This window comes from Pseudophryne corroboree, chromosome 4 (assembly GCF_028390025.1).
Source record: "Pseudophryne corroboree isolate aPseCor3 chromosome 4, aPseCor3.hap2, whole genome shotgun sequence".
Lineage (NCBI taxonomy): Eukaryota > Metazoa > Chordata > Amphibia > Anura > Myobatrachidae > Pseudophryne > Pseudophryne corroboree.
The window spans coordinates 654,807,429-654,822,119 of NC_086447.1; the positions used below are offsets into that span (position 1 = coordinate 654,807,429).

Genomic DNA, 14,691 nt, shown 5'->3' on the forward strand with positions numbered 1-14,691 from the left:
ACCGAGCCGTTTGGCTTCAGTACCACAATATAGTGTGGAATAATACCCCCTCCCTTGTTGTAGGATGGGTACTTTGATTATCACCTGCTGGGAATACAGCCTGTGAATTGTTTCCAATACTGCCTCCCTGTCGGAGGTAGACGTTGGTAAAACAGACTTCCGGAACTTGTGAGGAGGAGACGTCTCGAATTTCCAATGTACACCTGGGATACTACATGTAGGATCCAGGAGTCCCCTTGCGAGTGAGCCCACTGCGTGCTGAAACTCTTGAGATGACCCCCTACCGCACCTGAGTCCGCTTGTACTGCCCCAGCGTCATGCTGCGGACTTGGCAGAAGCTGTGAATGGCTTCTGTTCCTGGGAATGGGCTGCTTGCTGCAGTCTTCTTCCCGTTCCTCTACCCCTGGGCAGATATGACTGGCCTTTGCCCGCCTGCCCGTATGGGGACGAAAGGACTGAGACTGAAAAGACTGTGTCCTTTTCTGCTGAGATGTGACTCGGGGAACAAAAGGTGGATTTTTCAGCTGTTGCCATGGCCACCAGGTCCGATGGACCGCCCCTTTATACGGCAATACTTCCATGTGCCGTCTGGAATCTGCCTCACCTGACCACTGTCGTGTCTTCGTCTGGCAGATATGGACATCACATTTACTCTTGATGCCAGAATGCAAATATCCCTCTGCGCATCACGCATATATAGAAATGCATCCTTAAAATGCTCTATAGACAATAAAATCTTGTCCCTGTCAAGGGTATCAAAATTTTCAGTCAGGAAATCCGACCAAGCCCCCTCAGCGCTGCACATCCAGTCTGAGGCGATTGCTGGTCGTAGTATAACACCAGTATGTGTGTATATACTTCTTAGGCTATTTTTCAGCTTCCTATCAGCTGGCTCCTTGAGGGCGGCCGTATCTGGAGACGGTAACGCCACTTGTTTTATAAGCGTGTGAGCGCCTTATCCACCCTAAGGTGTGTTTCCCAACTCGCCCTTACTTCTGGCGGGAAAGGGTATACCGCCCATAACTTTCTATCGGAGGAACCCCACGTATCATCACACACTTCATTTAATTTATCTGATTCAGGCAAAACTACAAGTAGTTTATTCACACCCTACAAAATACCCTTATTTGTGGTACTTGTAGTATCAGAAATATGTAACACCTCCTTCATTGCCCTTAACATGTAACGTGTGGCCCTAAAGGAAAATACGTTTGTTTCTTCACCGTCGACACTGGAGTCAGTGTCCGTGAGGTAAATGGGCGTTTTTACAAGCCCCTGACGGTGTCTGAGACGCCTGGACAGGTACTAATTTGTTTGCCGGTCGTCTCATGTCGTCAACCGGCTCGCAGCGTGTTGACATGATCACGTACTTCCACAAGTAAGCCATCCATTCCGGTGTCGACTCCCTAGAGAGTGACATCACCATTACAGGCAATTTGCTCCGCCTCCTCACCAACATTTTTCTCATACATGTCGACACACACGTACCGACATACAGCACCCACACAGGGAATGCTCTGATAGAGGACAGGACCCACTAGCCCTTTGGGGAGACAGAGGGAGAGTTTGCCAGCACACACCAAAATGCTATAATTATACAGGGACAACCTTTATAAAAGTGTTCCTCCCTTATAGCATTTAATATATATTTATATCGCCAAATCAGTGCCCCCCCTCTCTGTTTTAACCCTGTTTCTGTAGTGCAGTGCAGGGGAGAGCATGGGAGCCTTCCCCTCAGCCTTTCTGTGAGGGAAAATGGCGCTGTGTGCTGAGGAGAATAAGCTCCGCCCCCTTTTCGGCGGGTTTTTTCTCCCGGTTTTTAAGAACTGGCCTGGGTTAAAATACATACATATAGCCTTAATGGCTATATGTGATGTATTTATTTTGCCAATAAGGTACTTATATTGCTGCCCAGGGCGCCCCCAGCAGCGCCCTGCACCCTCCGTGACTAGGTCAGTGAGCCGTGTGACAACAATGGCGCACAGCTGCAGTGCTGTGCGCTACCTTCATGAAGACTGTGAAGTCTTCTGCCGCCTGTTTCCGGACCTCCGTTCTGCCGTCTTCTTCAGCGTCTGTAAGGGGGATCGGCGGCGCGGCTCCGGGACGAACCCCAGGCTGACCTGTGTTCCGACTCCCTCTGGAGCTCAGTGTCCAGTAGCCTAAGATCCCAATCCATCCTGCACGCAGGTGAGTTGGAGATCTCTCCCCTAAGTCCCTCGTTGCAGTGATCCTGTTGCCAGCAGGAATCACTGAATGAAACCTAAAAAAAAAAACTTTTCTAAACAGCTCTTTAAGAGAGCCACCTAGATTGCACCCTTCTCGGACGGGCACAAAAACCTAACTGAGGCTTGGAGGAGGGTCATGGGGGGAGGAGCCAGTACACACCATGTGACCTAAAAGCTTTTTTAGATGTGCCCTGTCTCCTGCGGAGCCCGCTATTCCCCCATGGTCCTGACGGAGTCCCCAGCATCCACTAGGACGTTAGAGAAACTTTCTTATTAGCAAGCTCAGGAGAGCTCACTAAAAGCACCCAGCTCTGGCCGGGCACAGATTCTAACTGAGGTCTGGAGGAGGGACCTAGAATGAGGAGCCAGTGGGCACCAGGTAGTACTAAATCTTTCTTTAGAGTGCCCAGTCTCCTGCGGAGCCCGTCTATTCCCCATGGTCCTTACGGAGTCCCCAGCATCCACTAGGACGTTAGAGAAAAGAAACTGAATGGATATACAGAATGAAGACCTTAGAACCATATGGTCTAAACATCGACATAGAGCTGAACGTTTTCTTGTAATCCTCATTTTCATTACCACATCACATATATTTCTGTATTTATTTGTTCAGTATCATTTTTTATTTATTTTATTATTATTTTTTATTTATTTTTATTTATTTAATTTTATTTTTATTATTTATTTTTATTTTATTTTATATTTTTACTTCTCTCTCCCTTCCCTTCCCCTTCCTTATAAGTTCAATTGTCTCACATTTTTTAACTCTGGGAATACTTTGGTATATATTCCCCTCTTGTTTTACCATGAGGTTGCCGCCGGAAACCTCACTTCCGGTTCCGGTCACTTCCTGTTTTTTTAAATAAAGTTAGCATATAAAAAGGAACCTAATCACAAACATTTTAACATCTCCTTGAGAAAGAATCCAGATTGGGATTCGAAACGCGTTGGGTTAAGAAGAAGCAAGACACAAAGAACGCCAGTACCGCCGCCGCCAGCACTCGAACTACCGGAAGTGAAGGTCCGAACTTCCGGTTACGGCAGAGCGGCAGCAGCACGGCAAGTGGGAAAGGGACTCGGGTAGCAGCCACAGCCTAAACACAGGAGAGGCTAGCTTACCCAGCAAAAGTAACACCACTGCCAATATCATCAATAACGGAAGTTACTCCCGATCACGGCCACATTAAAGAAGAAACAGGGTAAGTTATGGATAGTTTATTTGAAAGACTTTCCTACCTGCTGAAAAAAGCGTCTTGAAGCTCCAACAAAATATCAACAGAGGAGCTGTAAACATTGCACTTTCCCCTTCCCTCCCTTCCTTTCTTTATTAATTTATTTTCACTTATTATTTTTTTCTATTTACATTTATTTTTATTTTCATTTTTTATTGTTATTTTTATTTAATTATTATTTTATTTTTCACACAATTACACAGAACACTACGCATCAGCATACATAGCGCTCTGCTCAAATCTCCAAAATTGTAACCCTGGGAAACTATTTCCAACACCCAGGAATTCAGGTCCGAACTGACCCAGGCCTGACTGAAAAGTTGAAGACGTGCCCCCACCGGTGCGGACTCCCTCAGGGGAGCCCCAGCGTCATGCTGTGGGTTTTGGAGCAGCCGGGGAGGACTTTGGTTCCTGGGCACCTGCCGAAGCAGGTGCTCTCTTGCCTCTGCCCTTACCTCTGGCGAGGAAAGACGATCCCCGACCTCTTTTGGACTTGTGCGACCGAAAGGACTGCATCTGATAGGGTGTTACTTTCTTTTGCTGTTGGGGTATATAAGGTAAAAAAAAATAAGAATTTACTTACCGATAATTCTATTTCTCATAGTCCGTAGTGGATGCTGGGACTTCCGTAAGGACCATGGGGGATAGCGGCTCCGCAGGAGACTGGGCACAAAAAGTAAAAGCTTTAGACTAGCTGGTGTGCACTGGCTCCTCCCCCTATGACCCTCCTCCAAGCCTCAGTTAGGATACTGTGCCCGGACGAGCGTACATAATAAGGAAGGATTTTGAATCCCGGGAAAGACTCATACCAGCCACACCAATCACACTGTACAACCTGTGATCTGAACCCAGTTAACAGTATGATAAACGTAGGAGCCTCTGAAAAGATGGCTCACAACAATAAACAACCCGATTTTTTTGTAACAATAACTATATACAAGTATTGCAGACAATCCGCACTTGGGATGGGCGCCCAGCATCCACTACGGACTATGAGAAATAGAATTATCGGTAAGTAAATTCTTATTTTCTCTGACGTCCTAGTGGATGCTGGGACTTCCGTAAGGACCATGGGGATTATACCAAAGCTCCCAAACGGGCGGGAGAGTGCGGATGACTCTGCAGCACCGAATGAGAGAACTCCAGGTCCTCCTCAGCCAGGGTATCGAATTTGTAAAATTTTGCAAACGTGTTTGCCCCTGCCCAAGTAGCTGCTCGGCAAAGTTGTAAAGCCGAGACCCCTCGGGCAGCCGCCCAAGATGAGCCCACTTTTCTTGTGGAATGGGCTTTAACAGATTTTGGCTGTGGCAGTCCTGCCACAGAATGTGCAAGCTGAATTGTACTACAAATCCAACAAGCAATCGTCTGCTTAGAAGCAGGAGCACCCAGCTTGTTGGGTGCATACAGGATAAACAGCGAGTCAGATTTTCTGACTCCAGCCGTCCTGGAAACATATATTTTCAGGGCCCTGACTACGTCCAACAACTTGGAGTCCTCCAAGTCCCTAGTAGCCGCAGGCACCACAATAGGTTGGTTCATGTGAAACGCTGAAACCACCTTAGGGAGAAATTGAGGACGAGTCCTCAATTCTGCCCTGTCTGAATGAAAAATTAGGTAAGGGCTTTTATATGACAAAGCCGCCATTTCTGAGACACGCCTGGCTGACGCCAGAGCTAACAGCATGACCACCTTCCATGTGAGATATTTTAATTTTACAGTGGTGAGTGGTTCAAACCAATGTGATTTTAGGAACCCTAAAACTACATTGAGATCCCAAGGTGCCACTGGTGGCACAAAAGGAGGTTGTATATGCAGTACCCCCTTGACAAACGTCTGAACTTCAGGCAATGAAGCCAGTTCTTTTTGGAAGAAGATCGACAGGGCCGAAATTTGAACCTTAATGGATCCTAATTTTAGGCCCATAGACAGTCCTGCTTGCAGGAAATGCAGGAAACGACCCAGTTGAAATTCCTCTGTGGGGGCCTTCTTAGCCTCACACCAGGAAACATATTTTCGCCAAATGCGGTGATAATGTTTCGCAGTTACATCCTTCCTGGCTTTGATCAGGGTAGGGATGACTTCATCTGGAATGCCTTTTTCCATCAGGATCCGGCGTTCAACCGCCATGCCGTCAAACGCAGCCGCGGTAAGTCTTGGAACAGACAAGGTCCCTGCTGGAGCAGGTCCTTTCTTAGAGGTAGAGGCCACGGGTCCTCCGTGAGCATCTCTTGCAGTTCCGGGTACCAAGTTCTTCTTGGCCAATCCGGAGCCACGAGTATAGTCTTCACTCCTCTCCTTCTTATGATTCTCAGTACTTTTGGAATGAGAGGCAGAGGAGGGAACACATACACCGACTGGTACACCCACGGTGTTACCAGAGCGTCCACCGCTATTGCCTGAGGGTCCCTTGACCTGGCGCAATATCTGTCCAGTTTTTTGTTGAGACGGGACGCCATCATGTCCACCTTTGGTTTTTCCCAACGGTTTACAATCACTTGAAAGACTTCTGGGTGAAGTCCCCACTCCCCCGGGTGGAGGTCGTGTCTGCTGAGGAAGTCTGCTTCCCAGTTGTCCACTCCCGGAATGAACACTGCTGACAGTGCCACCACATGATTTTCCGCCCAGCGAAGAATCCTTGCAGCTTCTGCCATTGCCCTCCTGCTTCTTGTGCCGCCCTGTCTGTTGACATGGGCGACTGCCGTGATGTTGTCCGATTGGATCAATACCGACTGACCCTGAAGCAGAGGCCTTGCTTGACTTAGGGCATTGTAAATGGCCCTTAGTTCCAGGATATTTATGTGAAGAGACGTTTCCATGCTTGACCACAAGCCCTGGAAATTTCTTCCCTGTGTGACTGCTCCCCAGCCTCTCAGGCTGGCATCGGTGGTCACCAGCATCCAATCCTGAAAGCCGAATCTGCGGCCCTCTAGAAGATGAGCACTCTGTAACCACCACAGGAGAGACACCCTTGTCCTTGGAGATAGGGTTATCCGCTGATGCATCTGAAGATGCGATCCGGACCATTTGTCCAGCAGATCCCACTGAAAAGTTCTTGCATGGAATCTTCCGAATGGAATCGCTTCGTAAGAAGCCACCATTTTTCCCAGGACTCTCGTGCATTGATGCACTGACACTTGGCCTGGTTTTAGGAGTTTCCTGACTAGCTCGGATAACTCCCTGGCCTTCTCCTCCGGGAGAAACACCTTTTTCTGGACTGTGTCCAGAATCATCCCCAGGAACAGTAGACGTGTTGTTGGAATCAGCTGTGATTTTGGGATATTTAGGATCCACCCGTGCTGACGTAGCACTACCTGAGATAGTGCTACTCCGACTACTAACTGTTCCCTGGACCTTGCCCTTATCAGGAGATCGTCCAAGTAAGGGATAATTAAGACGCCTTTTCTTCGAAGAAGAATCATCATTTCGGCCATTACCTTGGTAAAGACCCGTGGTGCCGTGGACAATCCAAACGGCAGCGTCTGAAACTGATAATGACAGTTTTGTACCACAAACCTGAGGTACCCTTGGTGAGAAGGGTAGATTGGGACATGGAGATAAGCATCTTTGATGTCCAGAGACACCATATAGTCCCTTCTTCCAGGTTCGCTATCACTGCTCTGAGTGACTCCATCTTGAATTTGAACCTTTTTATGTAAGTGTTCAAGGATTTTAGATTTAAAATTGGTCTCACCGAGCCGTCCGGCTTCGGTACCACAAACAGCGTGGAATAATACCCCTTTCCCTGTTGTAGGAGGGGTACCTTGATTATCACCTGCTGGGAATACAGCTTGTGAATAGCTTCCACTACCGCCTCCCTGTCGGAGGGAGACGTTGGTAGAGCAGACTTCAGGAACCGGCGAGGGGGAGACGTCTCGAATTCCAATTTGTACCCCTGTGATACTACCTGCAGGATCCAGGGGTCCACTTGCGAGTGAGCCCACTGCGCGCTGAAATTCTTGAGACGGCCCCCAACCGTGCCTGAGTCCGCTTGTAAGGCCCCAGCGTCATGCTGAAGACTTGGCAGAAGCGGGGGAGGGCTTCTGCTCCTGTGAAGAGGCTGCCTGGTGCAGTCTTTTTCCCCTTCCTCTGCCCCGGGGCAGAAATGAGTGGCCTTTTGCCCGCTTGCCCTTATGGGAACGAAAGGACTGAGTTTGAAAAGACGGTGTCTTTTTCTGCTGAGAGGTGACCTGGGGTAAAAAGGTGGATTTTCCAGCCGTTGCTGTGGCCACCAGGTCCGATAGACCGACCCCAAATAACTCCTCCCCTTTATACGGCAATACTTCCATATGTCGTTTGGAATCCGCATCACCTGACCACTGTCGCGTCCATAACGCTCTTCTGGCAGAAATGGACATCGCACTCACTCTAGATGCCAGGGTGCAAATATCCCTCTGTGCATCTCGCATATATAGTAATGCATCCTTTAAATGCTCTATAGTTAATAATATACTGTCGCTATCCAGGGTATCAATATTTTCAGTCAGGGAATCCGACCAAGCCACTCCAGCACTGCACATCCAGGCTGAGGCGATTGCTGGTCGCAGTATAACACCAGTATGTGTGTATATACCTTTTAGGACATTTTCCAGCCTTCTATCAGCTGGTTCCTTAAGGGCGGCCGTATCGGGAGACGGTAACGCCACTTGTTTTGATAAGCGTGTGAGCGCCTTATCTACCCTAGGGGGTGTTTCCCAACGCGCCCTAACCTCTAGCGGGAAAGGGTATAGTGCCAATAATTTATTAGAAATCAGCAGTTTTTTATCGGGGGAAAACCACGCTTTATCACACACCTCATTTAATTCATCTGATTCAGGAAAAACTACTGGTAGTTTTTTCACACCCCACATAATACCCTTTTTTGTGGTACTTGTAGTGTTAGAAATATTCAATGCCTCCTTCATTGCCGTGATCATGTAACGTGTGGCCCTACTGGACATTACGTTTGTCTCCTCACCGTCGACACTGGATTCAGTATCCGTGTCTGGGTCTGTGTCGACCATCTGAGGTAACGGGCGTTTTAGCGCCCCCGACGGTGTCTGAGACGCCTGAACAGGCACTAATTGATTTGCCGGCTGTCTCATGTCGTCAACAGTTTTTTGCAAAGTGCTGACACTGTCACGTAATTCTTTAAATACGACCATCCAGTCAGGTGTCGACTCCCTAGGGGGTGACATCACTAACACAGGCAATTGCTCTGCTTCCACATCATTTTCCTCCTCATACATGTCGACACAATCGTACCGACACCCAGCACACACACAGGGAATGCTCTGAAAGAGGACAGGACCCCACGAGCCCTTTGGGGAGACAGAGGGAGAGTTTGCCAGCACACACCAGAGCGCTATATATATATACAGGGATAACCTTATGTAAGTGTTACTCCCTTTATAGCTGCTGTTTTATATTAGCTGCCAATAGTGCCCCCCCTCTCTTGTTTTACCCTGATTCTGTAGCAGGACTGCAGGGGAGAGTCTGGGAGCCTTCCTTCCAGCGGAACTGTGAGGGAAAATGGCGCTTGTGTGCTGAGGAGATAGGCTCCGCCCCCTTCACGGCGGCCTTTTCTCCCGCTTTTTTTAGGAAAACTGGCAGGGGTGAAATGCATCCATATAGCCCAGGAGCTATATGTGATGTATTTCTTTAGCCATATAAGGTTTAAACATGTTTTATTGCGTCTCAGGGCGCTCCCCCCAGCGCCCTGCACCCGGAGTGTGAAGTGTGCTGAGAGCAATGGCGCACAGCTGCAGTGCTGTGCGCTACCTTATCTGAAGACAGGAACGTCTTCTGCCGCCGATTTCTCCGGACCTCTTCGCTCTTCTGGCTCTGTAAGGGGGCCGGCGGCGCGGCTCCGGGACCCATCCAGGCTGAACCTGTGATCGTCCCTCTGGAGCTAATGTCCAGTAGCCAAGAAGCCCAATCCACTCTGCACGCAGGTGAGTTCGCTTCTTCTCCCCTTAGTCCCACGATGCAGTGAGCCTGTTGCCAGCAGGACTCACTGAAAATAAAAAACCTATTTAAACTTTTACTTCTAAGCAGCTCAGGAGAGCCACCTAGCATGCACCCTTCTCGTTCGGGCACAAAAATCTAACTGAGGCTTGGAGGAGGGTCATAGGGGGAGGAGCCAGTGCACACCAGCTAGTCTAAAGCTTTTACTTTTTGTGCCCAGTCTCCTGCGGAGCCGCTATCCCCCATGGTCCTTACGGAAGTCCCAGCATCCACTAGGACGTCAGAGAAATTGATTTACCTGCTGTGGCTGTGGAAACCAGGTCCGTCAGCCCATCCCCAAACAATACATCACCCTTGTAGGGTAGTGCTTCCATATGTTTCTTGGAATCCGCATCACCCGTCCATTGGCGAGTCCATAAGGATCTTCTCGCTGAGACAGACATGGCATTGGCCCTAGAAGCTAGCAATCCAATGTCCCTTTGAGCATCCTTCATAAATAAGACTGCGTCTTTAATATGGGCTAGAGTTAGGAATATAGTATCCTTATCCATATTATCAAATTGATCTGTCAGCTCATCTGTCCAAGCTGCAATTGCGCTACACACCCATGCCGACGCAATTGTCGGTCTTAGCACAGCACCCGTATGAGAATAAATACACTTTAAGGTAGTTTCTTGCCTGCGATCAGCAGGGTCCTTAAGGGCTGATGTGTCAGGAGACGGTAGCGCCACTTTCTTGGACAAGCGCATCAGGGCTTTGTCCACAGTGGGGGGTGATTCCCAAATCTCCCTGTCCTGCTTAGGGAAAGGGTATGCCATATAAATTCTTTTGGGGATCTGCGGTCTCTTTTCCGGAGTCTCCCAAGCTTTTCCAAAGAATTCATTTAATACATGAGATGTGGGAAAGTTAATAATCTGTTTCTTTTCCTTAAACATGTGTACCCTTGTGTCGGGGACAGAGGGTTCGTCCACAATATGCAACACATCCCTAAAGGCCAGTACTCACTGGCCGATGGCAGAGAGATGTGTGCTGAGCGAACCGCTCAGCACACATCTCTCCCGGCGCTCAGCACAGCGCGATCTGTGCTGAGCGTGCGGAGGGAGACGGGGGGGCCGCTCACTTCACCCAGCGGGTGAAGTGAGCGACCCGCTAGATTGGCCTGCATGCAGGCCAATCAAGCAGCAGCGATAGCGATGTGCTATCGCTGAGGGGGCTACACACGGAGCGATCGTGCTTAAAATCTAAGCAATCTAGTCAGATTGCTTAGATTTTAAGCAGCGATCGCTCCGTGAGTACCCCCCTTTATTGCCACAATCATACCCTGAATGGTTTTAGTCAGCCTAGGATGCAATTTTACTTCGTCATAGTCTACACTGGAATCAGAATCCGTGTCGGTAGTAGTGTCTTGTGTTAAGGGACGCTTTTGAGACCCCGACGGGCCCTGTGAGTCGGTCCAATCTGAGGATTGACCCCCTGATGTCCCCCCTAAATCAGCCTTATCAAGCTTTTTATGTAAAGATGCCACACTTGCATTCAACATATGCCACATGTCCATCCAATCTGGAGTCGACACAACCGACGGGGACACACCACTCATTTGCTCCACCTCCTCCTTGGAAAAGCCTTCCGCTTCAGACATGTCGACACCACGTACCGACACCCCCCACACACAGGGATTAACCTATAAGGGGACAAAACCCCAACCAGGCCCTTAGGAGAGACAGAGAGAGAGTATGCCAGCACACACCCAGCGCTTAATAACACTGGAAAAATATGACCAGATAGCGCTTTTATATATATATATATATATATATATATATATATATATATATATATATATAAAATGACCAGATTCCCACTCACTGCGCTCAAAATGCCCCCCTCCTCTTTTTTCCAGCCTGAATGTTCAGCAGGGGAGAGACCAGGGAGCCAGCGTTTTCCTCATGCAGCTTCTGTGGAGAAAATGGCGCTGGTTAGTGCTGGGGATCAATCTTCGGTCCCGGTGATCGTAGAATTACTGCCCAGCAGCCTAATCTACCTTGTCAGTGCCCAAATGTGAGGTTTATTGCTGCCCAGGGTGCCCCCCCCCCCCTGCACCCTTCAGTGCTGCTCTGTGTGTGCGAATGGGAGCAATGGTGCGCAGCTCATGAAGATCTGATGTCTTCTGCCACCTATGATGTCTTCTGCCTTCTCATACTCACCCGGCTTCTATCTTCCGCATCTGTGAGGACGGCGGCGCGACTCTGGGACGAACCCCAGGTGAGACCTGTGTTCCGACTCCCTCTGGAGCTAGTGGTGTCCAGTAGCCTTAGAAACAGAGCCCAACTTGACAAGCCAGCTCTGCTTCTCTCTCCTCGGCCCCACGATGCAGGGAGCCTGTTGCCAACAGGACTCCGTGAAAAAAAAAAACCTAACAAAATTCTTTTTCCACAGAAAACTCTGGAGAGCTCTGCAGTGCCCCCATTCTTCTCTGGGCACAAGATCTAACGGAGGTCTGGAGGAGGGGCATAGAGGGAGGAGCCAGTGCACACCCATAGTCAAAGTTCTTTTTAGGTGCCCTGTCTCCTGCGGAGCCCGTCTATACCCCATGGTCCTTACGGAGTCCCCAGCATCCTCTAGGATGTAAGAAAAAATCTGTTACACCAGCAGTGTGTTCTCTGTATTACAAAGTCTCTTAATCATTCCTCTATCACAGGGAGCTATATACGTTTCCCATGGTAATAGGATGATTTGATACATCTTTCTTTTTATTTGATCTACGGTGACTTATTAGAAAAATCTGGAGTAGTGACCCGGCTGATAGGGGTAATTCTGAGTTGGTCGCAGCAGGAACTTTGTTAGCAGTTGGGCAAAACCATGTGCACTGCAGGGGAGGCAGATATAACATGTGCAGAGAGAGTTAGATTTGGGTGGGTTATTTTGTTTCTGTGTAGGGTAAATACTGGCTGCTTTATTTTTACACTGCAATTTAGATTGCAGATTGAACACACCACACCCAAATCTAACACTTTCTGCACGTTATATCTGCTTTCCCTGCAGTGCACATGGTTTTGGCCAACTGCTAACAAATTTCCTGCTGCGATCAACTCAGAATTACCCCGACGTGCACCGAGCTGGAGAAGTAAAGGAGGAAACGAACAAGAGGCAGGGGGGTAGCAGCTACGTGTGCACTAGACACCAGAAGGCGGCGGCTGCGGCATAGGCAGCATGGAGCGGCGTATGCAATGTGCAGGGCGGAGCCCGGGGGAGGAGGTTCCCGCCGTTACTCTGATTTGAACGACGCGAAGGGTAGAACACGCATGCTGTCTCTCGATCCACGCCTCTAAGCACAAACCAGCCAATCAGGGACAAGTTAAGGACACCTCTCATAGTGTCCGCATTTTGATGACGTCACGTCCCATAACGGAGGAACTGGAAGAGGCGGCGCCATTGGGTGAGAGATGGTGGCTGTGGTGTTTCTGTCTGTAGCACAGGCCTGAGAGGAGAGTCGTGCTGCTCCTAACGTGCGCCGTCTGCAGCTACTACCGGGTACTCCGACCTGCGCCTCTCCCGCTGCGCTTCCTCACCGGGGGACCCGTCTCTTACCGCCGTGTGTCGTGCTGCTGCAGCGGAGCTCGTTTCCCCCGTGTATCCTGCGCCGGGTGGGGATGGCCGGCTCTAAGTGAGAGGTGTCCTGCAGCTGGGAAGTGCCCGGGGTGGGCATCTCAGGTAATCGCATGCCGGATACACGTGTGTGTGCGCGCTGTCAGGCAGCGCTACAGATCGCTGAGCTCTGCGTTCCTCCTGGTATCCGGACTCCAGGTCGACAGCACAAAGGTCGACACACCATAGGTCGACGTCAATTGGTCGACATGGACAAAAGGTCGACATGGAAAAAGGTCGACATGAGTTTTTCACGATTTTTTTCTTTATGGAACCTTTTCATACTTAACGATCCACGTGGACTACGATTGGAATGGTAAAGTGTGCCAAGCGAAGGCACCATGCCCGAAGCATGGCGAGCGAAGCGGTGCACTAATTGGGGTTCCCGGTCACTCTACGAAGAAAACGACATAAAAAACCCATGTCGACCTTTTTCCATGTTGACTTTGTTCCTGTCGACCTTTTGTCTGTTGACATTTTTGCCCATGTCGACCAATTGGCGTTGACATAAGGTGTGTCGACCTTTGTGCTGTCGACCCTCAGTCCCAGACCCGTTCCTCCTTCCCATGTGTGCCAGCGCGCTCCAAAGACACGAACTAGCTACATGGCAACAAGAAGTTTCTGTTCTTTGTATTATTATTTCTCTCCCCATAGTGTTGTACGGGGAAGTGATTCCAAAGGCGGTTACACACCACCTGATTGTGGAATGCCAGTGAAGGATGACTATATTGTTCAACGATATAGTGCGTACACATTGAATGTTATTGTTCAACTATAATGTTCAGTAACGTCACCGCTGGTGTTCTCGAACATGCATCTCAGCCCGACATTGACTGCTTGAGCTGCATGTCAGCTCGATATTGGTGAATGCTGAATGACGTGCGGGAGGGTGACTTGAATATTGGCCCCATACACACTGGATGATAGAAGCCTAAAAATAAACGATAGGCATAGCTGGAGAAATCTTAGGTGTAGTTCTATTCCCTGTGAAATGTGTGAGTTTTGGTTGCAGCTGTGTGTAAACGACAGCAATGCCACCTAAACTCGCACCCCTGAAGGCCCATTCTAGTGCCAGACTTGTACATTTGTCCTCGCAGCCCTATGGAGCTGCAAACAAAAATAACTGAAGGCGTCGTTACTGTAAGTGTTAGTGATGAGCGGATTCGGTTTTACTCGGTTTTATTCGGTTTTACTCGGTTCTCAAAACGGCATCTTATTGGCTCACGGATGTCACGTGTTTTGGATAGCCAATAAGATGCCGTTTTGAGAACCGAGTAAAACCGAACCTCGCTCATCACTAGTAAGTGTGGTGTACAAGTGCACTTGCTCGTGCCCGTGAATTCATCCTTCATAATGGATTGGATTTCCCTCTGACTGTTGCACACTATACCCTTTCTCAAATACAAACAAGTAGTGAAAAGCCCTGCCTGTTTCAGGTGCTGCATGAAACGTCTTTTTCACTGCTACACTGAATAAACTCCTAAATCCTCACCATATGCCAGAGGTTCTCCAATGTGTTCCTCAAGGCACACCCAACGGTCCAGGTTTTAAGTTTATCCATGCTTTGCCATAGGTGACTTAATTAGCACCTGTCAATTTGATATAACGATCTGTGCTGAGCCATAGATGTACATAAAACCTGGACCGTT

General features: G+C 48.9%; 1 protein-coding gene across 2 annotated transcripts in view; it reads left to right on the plus strand.

The window, feature by feature from the left end:
• Nucleotides 1–12,596: 12,596 nt before the first annotated feature.
• The window catches only part of AHCTF1 (AT-hook containing transcription factor 1), a 648,646-nt gene continuing 646,551 nt past the window's right edge, over nucleotides 12,597–14,691 (plus strand). The window contains exon 1 of one of the 2 annotated variants that reach the window (XM_063917783.1): nucleotides 12,597–12,833. The gene's annotated coding sequence lies outside the window, so the exon portion shown is untranslated. Of the gene's footprint in view, nucleotides 13,109–14,691 lie in introns of both variants that reach the window. The other variant, XM_063917782.1, reaches the window with a different exon arrangement.